This window comes from Podarcis liolepis (genome assembly GCF_965112155.1).
Source record: "Podarcis liolepis genome assembly, chromosome: 15".
NCBI classification, from domain to species: Eukaryota; Metazoa; Chordata; class Lepidosauria; order Squamata; family Lacertidae; genus Podarcis; species Podarcis liolepis.
Window position 1 is genome coordinate 8,703,483 of NC_139566.1, and position 13,668 is coordinate 8,717,150.

The 13,668-nt window shown below is 47.8% G+C and overlaps 1 protein-coding gene across 9 annotated transcripts in view; it reads left to right on the forward strand.

The window, feature by feature from the left end:
- Window positions 1-13,668, forward strand: part of GATAD2B (GATA zinc finger domain containing 2B) — a 65,742-nt gene that overhangs the window by 28,149 nt on the left and 23,925 nt on the right. The window lies entirely within an intron of this gene.

The window sequence follows — 13,668 nt, forward strand, 5'->3', positions numbered from 1 at the left end:
TCCAGAGTTCGGAAATAGAAGGGAGGACTAGATGGCCCCTTGATATGATTTGGCAGGGCAAAAAAAAAGCATCACATTTCTACAGGGTATGAAGTGCCTCGTTTCCAGCACTGGGGATCTGCAACTGGCAGTCCCTGGGGACAAATGCAACCCCTGGCGAAGTATTCCTGTCCTCTCATTTGCCCAGCATCAGTGAGGGATTTGGGAATGGTGGGGGTTCGATGCTGCAGGATTCTTTGGCGGTGGTAGGGCTGGTGATTGGGCCTTCTTCTCAAAGCAGCCCTCCAGAAATACTCAGTTGCCCACCTCCCTCTAGAACAAGAGATTTGTGAAACCTTGCACGTTGTTTTCCCATAATACTTGCTGTCTTCCGGAGAATGAATAGCAAGCTAGAATAGAATCCTGGGCTATCCATAGATGGGCAGACCTAGCAGATGACCATGCTGTAAGCTTGCAGTGGAGTAGTGCATGGTCTTCTCTCCAGGAAGTGGTAGCTGAAAGAGTATGTTGCTGCCTCTGGAGCGGTCAGGCTCGGGGACCAAATGTTCAGATCCTTCTATGGATCCCAACATCCTTGAAAGTGCTGCAGCTCAGTGGTAGAGCATCTGCTTGGCATGCCGAAGGTCCCAGGTTCAATCCCTGGCATCTCCTGGTAGAGAACCCTCTCGGAAAGCCTAAGAGAGCTGCTGCCAGTCAGTGTAGACAGTACCAAACTAGATAGACCAATTGACTGATTTGTTATAGGGCAGCTTCTTAAATCACCCTGTTATTCAGAAACATGAGGACTGGAATCTTGGTTTATTATTGGGTAAAGGACTATAACTCATAGGGGTAGTCCCAGGCAGACTCAGTCTCTAGGTAGGGCTGGGGAAAGACTCTGGTCTCGAATCCTGGGGAGCCTCTGCCCATCAGTGTAGGCAAAATGGAACTAGATGGGGAAAGAGGCAGTTTCTTGGAGTTTCTATGGAATACACTGGCTTGGGAGCAGGAAGAGGGCCTTTTCCATGGCCATACCTAGGCTCTGGAACTTTCTCCCAAGGGAATCATGTTTCACCCAAAACATAGTCAAACCCTTCCTTTTCTAAAGACGGCATTTGACTCATAGATAGCTGTTTTGTCTTTATTTTTTATTATTATTCAGGGTTTGATCTGCTACTCTGGTGGTATTGGGAGTGGGGGTTGTTCGGTATTTAGTGTCTTAATGTCTCTGTAATTGATATTTCAAATTGTGCTTTGATCTTCTTATTAGCCTCCTTGAGTTTTTAAATAAGGAAAGGCAGGGTGTAAATGTGTTTAAAAGAAAGCAGAGAAATTTACCACCACCCAAAATTGCACAATTACGGGGCACTGACAGCAGCCTTCTGGGCACGGCGTATGAAACCCCCAAGGGGAGGAGTGCGTAACATTATTTTAAGGACTCGAAAACATTTCTTCATCTTTCCAGTGAAAACTGCGGGGGGGGGGCACTCTTTTTTTGCCGCACCTTAATTGAAACCCAGTAGGCCCCCAAAGGAGCAGACAGAGCAGGCAGAATTTGCTCTTGTAGTCCATCGCCAACCACAGCGAGGGTAGGAACAGGGCAGAACGATGTCTTTGTGGATCTTTTATTGCTGACGACTCTAGCTGGAGAAGGCCTAAATGCCTGCAGTTCTTCTTTAGCAGCTAATTAAAATGAAAAACAAAATTGGAACAGGAGCCAGGTATGTCGACTGCACCCACTGTCTCCCACACAAACCTTGCCATGGGCACAGGCAATGGGCTCCCCAAAGACCCTCCCTCCTGCTATTAGCTGTAACAGAGTCTCATCTTCATGCACCTTGGCTGCTGGTTTTATCTGTAGGCCGAGACTCAGGATTTGAGTAGCTTTGAGTCATGTAGGAGAAGAAATCTTGAGAACATCTGGTGGTGGTGGTGGTGGTGGTGGCAACCCAGGACAGAGACAATTAAGAGAGTCCTGATCATCCAAAGAAGAGCGTCTGCTAAAGCCTTCATTTTTTCCATTCAAGAACTTGTTAAGATCTTTTGTCTGCGGGGGTTTGGTTGGTTGGAGAAAGAAGCCACAATGAATAATAGGGGTATCCTTAGGCTTTGGGGGCTAGGCAGACAGGGGGCTGGTATCAAGACAGGCATCTGAACTGAGGTTGTCTCTACTTCCCTATCATATGCAGCAGGGATAGGAAATCAGGCCCTCCAACTACTACAGTGGTACCTCGGGTTACATCCGCTTCAGGTTACAGACTCCGCTAACCCAGAAATAGTACCTCGGGTTAAGAACTTTGCTTCAGGATGAGAACATAAATCGGCGTGGCGACGGCGGGAGGCCCCATTAGCTAAAGTGGTGCTTCAAGTTAAGAACAGTTTCAGGTTAAGAACAGACCTCCAGAACTAATTAAGTTCTTAACCCGAGGTACCACTGTAAAGGTAAAGGTACCCCTGCCCGTACGGGCCAGTCTTGACAGACTCTAGGGTTGTGCGCCCATCTCACTTAAGAGGCCGGGGGCCAGCGCTGTCCGGAGACACTTCCAGGTCACGTGGCCAGCGTGACAAAGCCGCATCTGGCGAGCCAGCGCAGCGCACGGAAATGCCGTTTACCTTCCCGCCAGTAAGCGGTCCCTATTTATCTACTTGCATCCAGAGGTGCTTTCGAACTGCTAGGTTGGCAGGCGCTGGGACCGAGCAACGGGAGCGCACCCCGCCGCAGGGATTCGAACCGCCGACCTTTCGATCGGCAAGCCCTAGGCGCTGAGGCTTTTACCCACAGCGCCACCCGCGTCCCCAGTACAGAGGTACCACTGTACTGCTCTCCAACTCCCATCATCCCCAACTGTTGGCTGTGCTGGCTGGCAATGGTCCAAGGCAGCATGCGCATTGATTACCCAGTCGTAGATCCCACCCATGCTAGAACACTTCTCGCAACATGGGTTAAGGCAGCTCAACACTCCATTCTGCCGAAGGGAACCTTTTACCCCCCTCTCCGTTGCTTGCACACCATGCAGAAATGTGGTGTGTAACCAACTGCCCTTGGATGACTTTATCGAAGAATTGGACTTGTGAAAGGAGCGCTGAAATGGCAGCAATTGGAGAAAATCATAAGAAGGTGGGAGTATCTGGATCAGGCGGGTCCAGCATCCTGTTCTCACAGTGGCCATCCAGATGCTCAGTGGGAGGCCTACAAGTAAGACCTGAGTGCAGCAGCAACTCTCCCCTCCTATAATTTCCAGGAACTGGCATTTCCGGCTCCAGCTGTGAAGGCACAGCATAGCTGTCATAGCTAGTAGGCACTGCTATCCTTCTCCACGAATTTGCCTAATCCTCTTAAAGCCATCCAAGGACCATCACTACCCCTTGTGGGAGTGAGTTCCATAAGTTTAAATCCACATGCCTCTCTATGCATCAGATACTTGATGGAGGTGAACATAAGAGAAAGAGAGAAAGAGAGAAGGCCACTATCTTCATGTTGTGGTTGTGGGTTTCCAGCAGGCCTCTCTGGTCAGAAGCCCAGTACTAGATAAAGGACTAGGTAGACCTTTCAGTCTGAGCCCAAGGGTGGGGAACTTCAGGCCCAAATGTGGTCCTCCACACCTCTCTCTCTCTGGCCCTTGGGACTCTCCCTAGACCACCCCCCTCCCCATCCCATAACTTTTTTTTTTGCCTGGCTGGAATGTACCCTTAGCCTGTGATCATGTCTCGTTCCTTTCCTGCATGGAGGACAGAGAGGCTTGTGTGTGGAAGGCCCTGTCCTTTGCATGGCTGGAACATTGCCCACTACGGAACTCTTCAACCTCGAGTCCTCGGATGCTGTTAGGCTTCAACACCCACAATCCACCGCCAGCTTAAGCAGTGGTCAGGGGTGATGGAAGTTGTAGTCCAACAGTATCGGGGGAGCCAGGGTTTGAAAACACTGGCCTAATCTATACATCCATTGCTCCACCCACTTTTACCTCTGGCTGTCCCTGCCCCAGGCATGCGGCCCCCAGAAGATGGGTCACGAATGAATGGGGATCTCAAGCTAAACAAAACTCTCCACTCCGGTCTGACCTATAAGGCAGCTCCCATCCTCTTGCAATCAATGGGTCGCTCAGAGCACAGTCTGATTGTGTGTGTGTGTGTGTAGCTTGAAACAGAACCAGATAAACGGCATGCCAAAGCCCTTTGGGTGAGATGCTGTCCAGCCTCCTACATGTCAGCCACGTGGCCTCTCCCCGTTCCCAGAAGCTTTGCAGGCCACAAATCTATCTGTACGGATAAATCTGACTTATTTGATTTCTCTCAGATTGCTGTGACTCCAGGCCTGCGTCGGATCAGCTGGCTGTCCCTTGGGTTTTGTTCCAACATTCTACTTCTTCGCTTCTCCCTCCTCCTTCCCCCTCGCTCTGCATCTCCATTGCTTTCTTGGTACCGTCACTGCTCCTGTTTGCCTGCTGCGCTCCCCAAGGGTTTTACAAGCCCTCATGGAGCTTCCTGGGGAACTGATTTGGGGAAGGGGAGGGCACAGATTCTGCCTCTGTGGGATTTTAAAACCAGCACCTCCCGCAGACGAAGGACATAGAATATTAGAGTTGGAATAGACCACAAGGGCCATCGAGTCCAACCCACTGCCAAGCAGGAAACACCATCAGAGCACTCCTGACATATGGTTGTCAAGCCTCTGCTTAAAGACCTCCAAAGAAGGAGACTCCACCACACTCCTTGGCAGCAAATTCCACTGTCAAACAGCTCTTACTGTCAGGAAGTTCTTCCTAGGTGGAATCTTCTTTCTTGTAGTTTGGATCCATTGCTCCGTGTCCGCTTCTCTGGAGCAGCAGAAAACAACCTTTCTCCCTCCTCTATGTGACATCCTTTTATATATTTGAACATGGCTATATAAAAGCATGTCACATAGAGGAGGGAGAAAGGTTGTTTTCTGCTGCTCCAGAGAAGCGGACATGGATCAGGCCAGCAGCCCATCTAGCCCAGCATCCTGTTCTCACAGTGGCCAACCAGCATCCCTAATGGGAAGCGTGAAAGCAGGACTTGGAGTGCAAGAGCACTCTCCCCACTTGCGGCTTCCAACAACTGGTATCGAACAGCAGTACTGCCTCCGACCATGGAGGCATAGCATGGCCATCATCGCTAGTAGCCATTAATAGCTCCTCTGTGAATGCATCAATTTTTCTTTTAAACCCATCCAAGTTGGTGGCCATCACTGCCTCCTGTGGGACCGAAGTCATAGATAAACTCTGCACTCCACGAAGAAACACTTTTTCCTCTCCTGAATCTTCCAGCGTTCAGCTTAATTGAATATCCTTGAGTTCTAGTGTGGCAAGAGAGGGAGGAAAAAAGCTTTCAACCCTGTCCATTTTCTCCATTCTGTGCATAGTTTTATAAACTCATATCAATCCTATCTAATACATGGTGGTTTACCTATTCATTTTTCCCTAACCATGTTTGCAATAGTTTTCTAGTCTTCATGTTGTCCCAAAGCATAAACATTAGTGCAACATTGTGGTGGTGGTGTTTTCCCCCTGGGAACCCTGGCTTTCCTTGGAATCTTTTCAGAGTTATACTGTGCAGAGATAGATAATGCTTAAGGCAAGAATGGGGGAACCCAGACCTGTGGGGGATGCAGGCCTGGGGTCCAGTTGTGGTCCTCTGACTTCTCTCAGAGCTTTCCCCAGCCCCTGTGTCGTGCCCCTCCTTGAATGTTTTTCCCTATCTGGGATGACTCCTTGGATTCTGATTATGCCTCTTCCTTGATGGAAGATTGGGGGGGGTGTAGAAATTAGTCTACGTTACAGAGTTAAAATTTTCATTCATTTCTCCACCGATTTTGTCCTCTGGCCACGGCCACCAATGGCACGTGGCCCCTGGAAGGTTGCCCAGGCACGGTTGTGGCCCTCATTGAAGAAGGTCGCCCAGCCCTGGCTTAGAGAATACCTTTCTCTCTTGAGATATACCAGGGAGTCTGTGCTGCACATTCCAACACTGTCCAAAGCAGGGTCGCTGAGCATGTGAGGCAGGGCCTTCTGAGTTGTGGCTCCCAGACTTCAGTATAGCCGTACTCAGGAGGCCTGTGGAACAGTGTTTGGAATTCGCCAGGCACATTTTGCACCTATCGGCCACTTGTGACCAAGTGAAGATGCCCGGGCGCCAGGATGGCGCCTGACATCTCCACCATCTGAAGGTACATGCCTGGGGTTCCTTGGATCTTGATAGTTTTCACACACTAGCAAAACATCCTGTAGAATTCTATCCATTATATTTTATCTGCGCAATCAGAATGAATTTCAGGAAACATAAAGGTGTATTGAAAAATGCACCACTTGAGCCATCTGGCCCCAAATGGGCAACTAGGCATTTCATTTTGGTGACAGTAACCCTGGTTTAGGGATATGGGTGGTGCTGTGGGTTAAACCACAGAGCCTAGGACTTGCCGATCAGAAGGTTGGTGGTTCTAATCCCCACGACGGGGTGAGCTCCCGTTGCTCGGTCCCAACTCCTGCCAACCTAGCAGTTCAAAAGCACATCAAAGTGCAAGTAGATAAATAGGTACTGCTTCGGCAGGAAGGTAAACAGCATTTCCGTGCGCTGCTCTGGTTCGCCAGAAGCGGCTTAGTCATGCTGGCCACATGACCCGGAAGGTATATGCCGGCTCCCTTGGCCAGTAAAATGAGATGAGCACCACAACCCCAGAGACGTCTGCGACTGGACCTAACGGTCAGGGGTCCCTTTACCTTTTTAACCCTGGTTTAAGGAGGCATTTGGTGCCTAGCTTATATATCTGAGTTTCTAACACTGCTGTTGAACCTCTTGCCTCTCAGCCTTTTGTAGGCTTGTTCAGACCACCTTGTTTAGATGGGCCTTGGGTTTGGATAAAAACCACCAGGGTGGTTTTCATTTGACTCAGTTTATCTTTTGTTATCGAACTCCCCACACACACACCTTTGTTATGCTGTTGTTTTTCCTAAATCTCACCATGAGAACATGGGGAACTTTCTTATGCGCAGCAAAACCTTAGCTCAGTTATGTCTATGCTGGCTTCCCAACCCTCCCTGCATGCAGGTCCCAAGCTCAGTCCCTGGTATTTCCAGGAGGGACCATGAGAGACTCTGTGCCTGACAGCCTGGGGAACTTCTGCCAGTCAGTGTGAACAATGCTATACTAAATGGACCAGTGTTCTTAGTCAGTAGAACACAGCTTCCTGTGTTCCTATGTGGCAGGTATACAACCTGGGACCTTTGCCTGGCAAAGCACTTTGAGCTACAGCCCCACAGACTCCTATCTGACACCTCAGAGAGCCACTGCTAGTCAGTGTATATATGATACTTATCTGGATGGACCAATGGTTTAACTTGTTATGTCAGGGATGTGGAGAATGTGGCCCTCCAGGTGTTTCCAAATTCCCACCGTCCCCAACCATTGGGCCATGCTGCCTGGGGCTGATCGGAGTTATAGTCCAAACCATCTGGAGAGTACTAGGTTGCAGAAAGCATATTTAAAACAACAACAACTTACCAGCCAGTACAGTGGTACCTCGAGTTACATACGCTTCAGGTTACAGACTCCGCTAACCCAGAAATATTACCTCGGGTTAAGAACTTTGCTTCAGGATGAGAACAGAAATTGTGCTCCGGCAGTGCGGCAGCAGCAGGAGGCCCCATTAGCTAAAGTGGTGCTTCAGGTTAAGAACAATTTCAGGTTAAGAACAGACCTTCAGAACGAATTAAGTTCTTAACCTGAGGTACCACTTTATAAAACATAATGATTGTGGCTGGGTGAACTGATCTGAGGTCTGAATTGAGAGGAGGTGTCTGCCATGCTTGCAAGAGGAAGAGGGGAGGTTGGGCAGGAGCCAGAGGCCAGGTTAAGTGGGGTCATGCCAAGTGGGGACTGGGACAAAGGGACGCTTGTGCCAAGGACAGCTAGGTCATCCCTGAGGCCACAACGTTTGATGCAGAGCCTTCCAAACAATGGCTTGTGTTTGGACGTAATGCTCAACCGCAGATCAGCGCCATGGGAATGGGCCTTGGCACGCATCCTCTCTCTTTGCTTCTGGTGCAGCCTCGGGGACCAGATCAGAAGCTCTCACTTAACCACAGTTACTCATTCCACCCAAGCTGAGTCACTTTGTTAATCCAAACAGAGTGGCAAATAAACCAGGATTGTGAACCACAGGTTGAAGCTGGCTTCTTTCCCTAAGCTAGCCTTCCCCAACATCATACCCTCCAGGGTTTCCCACAGCATCTGGTTATAAGAACAGGACTACATGGGCCATTGGCTCTTCTTATGTCCTTGTGATGTTGTTGGACTCCCATCAGCCTCAGCCAGCATTGCCAGTGGTCAGGGATGGTGGGAGTTGGGAGTGAAATTGGGGGGAAGTGCTCTAAACCATAGTTAAGACTAACCACAGTTTATGCTGGTTTGGGCATAGTGAATAACTATGGTTATTTGAAAACTAAAGCAAATAATTCCTGTTTCCTCACGGCCTTGCCTGAGGAGTGGAAGGGAAGTTCTCAAGCTCTGAGGCTGATGCACAAAACTTCTTGCCCATGGTTTAGTGTTACGTGTAAGCTCGGCCAATCAGGTGGCCAGGATAAAAACCAGTAGGGGCATGAGCCTTGAATGGCAGGAAGCCCCTGTGGCTTTCTTTAATCACTAGGCTCTCCTGTAGGCATTGAAGACCTGAGTGCTGACCTTACCAGGGATCAAACACATGTTTCAAGAAAGTGCATCTGTGGGTTCTTGGATACCTTCCTTGGCATCCCAAGGTCAGACAAAGCAAATAGTCACTTGCCAAGTTCTGGGTTTTTTTGGCGGGAGGGAGGGAGAGAGAAAAACCCTATTTGTATCACTCCCAGTCCCTGCCAGAATTTTGTCCCTGGAGATCTTGGTCACATTGGGATTAAAGGAGAACATAGGTGTGCCCCTCGCCGCATGCTCCCTAACCCCAGATGATGCAGTCAGAACAAACTTTGGTTGCAATTAAAATAACTTTGCACAGCAGCGGGGTGTTTGTACTGAGGTTTCCGTAGTCCCCATTAAAGCAACGGTTTTCTGTTGGGAACTGCTTCCATAACCATCTCCTCTGGAGTCTGGGAAGGGTCTTTTTCACAGGTATAGAAACTGGCTGGGGGGGGGCGGATATTTACCAGCCTGCCAAATTATTTGGCTGCAGGGATCTTTGCTAAACAGAAATGAAGGTCACTTAGGAACACAGAAAGCTGCTTTATACTGAGCAACTGTTGGTCCATCTAGCTTGTTATTGTCTATATCGACTGGCAGCTAATCTTCTGGGTTTCAGGTAGGATATTCCCAGCCCTGCCAGGAGATTGAACCTGGGTCCTTCTGCATGCAGAGCAGATGCTCTCTCCAGTGAGCTGTTGTGGGTCTCTGAAATACAATAGTAATATTTCACTCCTCACAGTTGTGAAGAAATGGATGGTTTTAAACCTGGGACCTTCTGCACACAAAGCAGATGGTCTTCAGCCCTTCCACAGACATTTACCCGGGAGCAACCCCAAGTTTGCAACAACTGAGATAAAGAACTCCCCTACATGAAAAGGTTGAAGCATTTGGGACATGCTAGCTTAGAGAATAGTCGAGTAAGAGATGACATGATAGAGGTTCATAAAATTATGCATGGCATGGAGAGCGTGGGTACAGCAAAGTTTTCCTCCCTCTTTCGTAAGCCTAAGAAACACGTGGGTGTCCAATAAAGCTGAATGTTGGAAGATTCAGGATAGATAAAAGAAAGTCCTTCCTCATACAGCGCATAGTTAAACTACGCCCACAGGAGAAAGTGATGGCCACCAACTTGGATGATTTTAAAAGAAGAGAAATCGGTGGAGAATAGGCTTTCAGTGTTAATGGCCACAGTTGCTGTGCTCAGCTTCTGCTGTAAAAGGCTGATTAAACTTGCTTGAAACCACAGGAAAGAAGAGGGTTCTTGTGCCCAGGTCCTGCTTGCATCTGGTTGGACTCTGCAAAAACAGTGCATTGGACTAGTTGGGCCATTGGCCTGATCCAGCAGCCAGGATCCTCTTATGTTCCTAAGACTACAGACTTAATCTGTCATTTAAATTGAGCATGAGCCCCCTTGGACTCAGTGAGAATTGCTTCTGAGCACATTTAGGATTGATCCAGCAGCACATTTGCAAGCTTTGAAATGTGTAATACAGTAGGTGAGGTACAATTCTTCTCTGTGGTGCTGAATTTTAGCTTGTGGGGCTGGTGTTAAGTACCCACATGCCAGTTTTGTGAGGCTATTTTTGTTAAAGGTATTGTTTCATTCTAATTCAAGAGTGGTGGGTTGTTGTTAAGATTCTTTTTCTTTTTTAAAGAAGGCTTCTGTGTTGGAATTTTTTTGTCAAAAAGGCAACCTTATCAAAATGGAATCAATGAATTGGTTAAACAAGGAGGTGATTAATCAGCAGTGGAATGATTTAATCACCCGACAAGGACTGGTTTCTGAGACATACACTTAAGTGTGTGTGTGTGTGTGTGTGTGTGTGTGCGCGCGCGCACACACACACAGAGTCTGCAATGCACATCTTCCCTCTAAACATGTCCCTGCATGCCTGACTGTCTTCTGGCTCCGGGCTTGTCCTCCAAAATGCGTTCCCAGCCAAGCCTGCTCCGGAGGTGGGGGAGGTTTGCCTTCAGGGCTGTGATAAAAAGTTGTCTGAGGACAGATGAAAGCATGCCAACGTATTGTTTATTGAGCCGGTTTTGCTGCTCAAGAAGATTTGTACCCCACTTTTCTCACAGAGGCTCGGCGGCAGCTTTTGATGTGTCCTGGCGCTACCAGTCTGCTTACTGGACCAGGAACAAAGTTCTTCCGTTAATTCTCAGAACCCTAAACAACTTGGGAACTGAGTGACTTCAGGACAACCTGCTCCTGATAGTGGTCACTTCTGGTGGTCCTCCATTACCTTGTGGTTCCCTGGTTTATACCAGGGGCTGAGCCTTTAGTGTCATAGCTTTTAGCGTCCGTCTCTCATAACACTAGAGCGGATGGCACATCCTGAATGATGCAAGATTTGGGGCTGATAAAATACCTTCTTCATGCACTGCATCACGGGAGGCAGTGATGGCCACAAACTTTGGCTTTAAAAGAGAATTGGACAAATTAATGGAGGAGAAGGCTTTCAACAGCTACTAGCCATGGCGGCTATGTTCTCCCTCCACTGTCAGAGGCAGTAGGCCTCTGAATACCAATTGCTGGAAGCCACAAAAGGGGAGAGTTGTCCTGCTTTGTGGTTTCGCACAGGCATCTGGTCGGCCACTGTGAGAACAGGATGCTGGACTGTATGGGGCACTGGCCTGGTTCAGCAGGACTCTAATTATGTTCTTGGGTTCTTATTAATCTCTTACTGCAACAGAGCTGGGTAGTCTTTGGTCTGGTTGCACTGAGTCATCCATGGAGCCCCCCAGATCAAAGGATGGCAGCCACAATGTGGGAAATCCTGCTATCCTCTGCTCAAGGCTCAGTGTATTGTTTTTATTTCTCCCAGCCTTCCCCAGCCCCTCTGGATCTTGCTAGGCTCCCAGCTCCCATCATCATCCCTGACATCTGGCCATGTTGACTGTTGCTGGGACTAACAGGAGTTGTGAGTTCAGCAGCATCCAGAGGGTACCATATTAAGCAAGACTCGGATCAAGAATGAGGATGTCCTGAGCTTCAGCAGAAAACCACATAAAGTTTTCTGAGCCCATTCAGCAACATCAAATCATTAGGAATCTATTTTTTGTTTGCATGTTATGTAATGCACTTGTAAATGATTGTCAAGTGAGAAACCTTCACTATAGAACACAAAGACATGTGAAAAGTATACACTGAATCCCATCAACATCGGGAGCAAGAGAAGGGAAGGGAGATGAGATAGAAAAACGGAGGGACAGGCACACTGCTCAGTTCTGGAGCATAGGATTTGTGTGGAGGAAGCCAAATTCATCTTCTGGCATCTCCATTGAAACAGACATTTCTGGGAAAGACCTCCAAACCCAAGACCACTGGCAGCTCCCACCAATCAGAGGAGATGGTCTGATTCTCAAGCGGCTTCATATGTTCTGATTAGGGATGTAAGAACGAGGGTGATTTCTGTTTCCACCTGCCTTCGTCACATTCAGCATTGTTTCCATTCCACTGCAGTTCAGTTTCCACCAAATACTATGTTACTTGTCTTGCTGTGCACTGTTTAACATACTTATTTAAGTAATTTATGGATTTAATGTCGTTAAGGACTTGCTTCCACACCTTTCTTATAAATGCTAGGGAAACACAATATGAATGGTGAGGGACTGCTCATTTATATATACTTTGTGGGCTGAAAATGGTGAATACTTGTTGGTGTTTGATGGATTTAATTTCTATTCTGGGCATGGGACGAATAAGCAGGCACCAGCCATTTCTGTTTCCATTTTCGATGGACTTCTCTGACATCTTTAGTTCTGATACACTCATTATGAGTCTGCTACACTCCTGTCCTCGAAATCCTGTCTCAAATGTCACTGTAAAAGCAAGCTGCTTTTTAAAGCTACTCGTTTATCCACATCATATACTGCCACACACAAAGCAATAAATGTCCGAACTCCTATTCCAGTCCATGAGGAACCCAACAATTCTCTATAAAGGAAATCAGACAGTGTATCAGGACTAGCGTTCTTCTCAAAAGCTTCTCAGCCATATGTAGCACCTTGGCTCGTCTATGGCAAACAAGTGGTTGCTTCCAGCAGAAGCTTCACTCATTTAGACTGCTGAGTACCTAAAACATATGTGGGCAAGAGATATAGTGAGAGATTTTTGTGGATTAGTGTCTTCTAAGGACTTGCAAGCAAGGCTGTCAAATGTCAGTACATGTCCGAAGAATGTATTTTACTTTTTCTGAGGGGAGGGGGGAGCGGCCATTAGGGATGAGGGACAAATTCTGTTTGGTTCGCATTTAAAGGTGAAAGTACCTAAATTGCGCTTTCTGAAACAATACGTGAATCTAAACAGCTGTCCTGCAAAATTCACACCTTGCTGAATTTTGCAACACAGTTCTCTGGGCAAGTGGGGTCAAGTGTGCATAAAAATACATCTGTCAGTGAAAATAATATACAGGCATGCATATTAGGGGAAGCTGCTTTGCAAACGTGTGTATTAGGCAAAGTTGCATACAAAACTGCATACTGGGAGCAGCTCACACTAGAATTCTGATCAGTTTTCGTGAAGGCAAATCACAAACCAATGTGAAAATAACTGAACTAAGGATTAGAAATGAAAGAAACTTGAAAACTGCTAGTTTCCTTGAAAACTCCTCTCTCCTTATTCATTCATTTTCCTATATTTATATTCTGCCTTTCCTCCAGTCTTGGAACTCAAGGCAGCTTGCATGTGGTTCTCAGGAGGTATCCCATTCAGGCACAGACCAGACCCAGGCCTGATTTGCTTCTGCAAAGCGGAAATCGTGTACCTTCAAACCATACCCATGCAAATGGCATTTTGCACGGTGGCCCACCAGATGCCTCTGGGAAGCCAGCAAGCAGGGGATGGAGGTTGACTTCTTCTGCACTTTGGGAGGGGGTCCATTTTTAGCCATTGTGGCCAATAGCTACTGATTGGTCAGGGCTCAGAAATCTGTTGCCTTCTAGCTGTTCTTGGGCTCCAACTCTCACCCATCCCCAAATAGCATGGCCAATGGTCAGGAG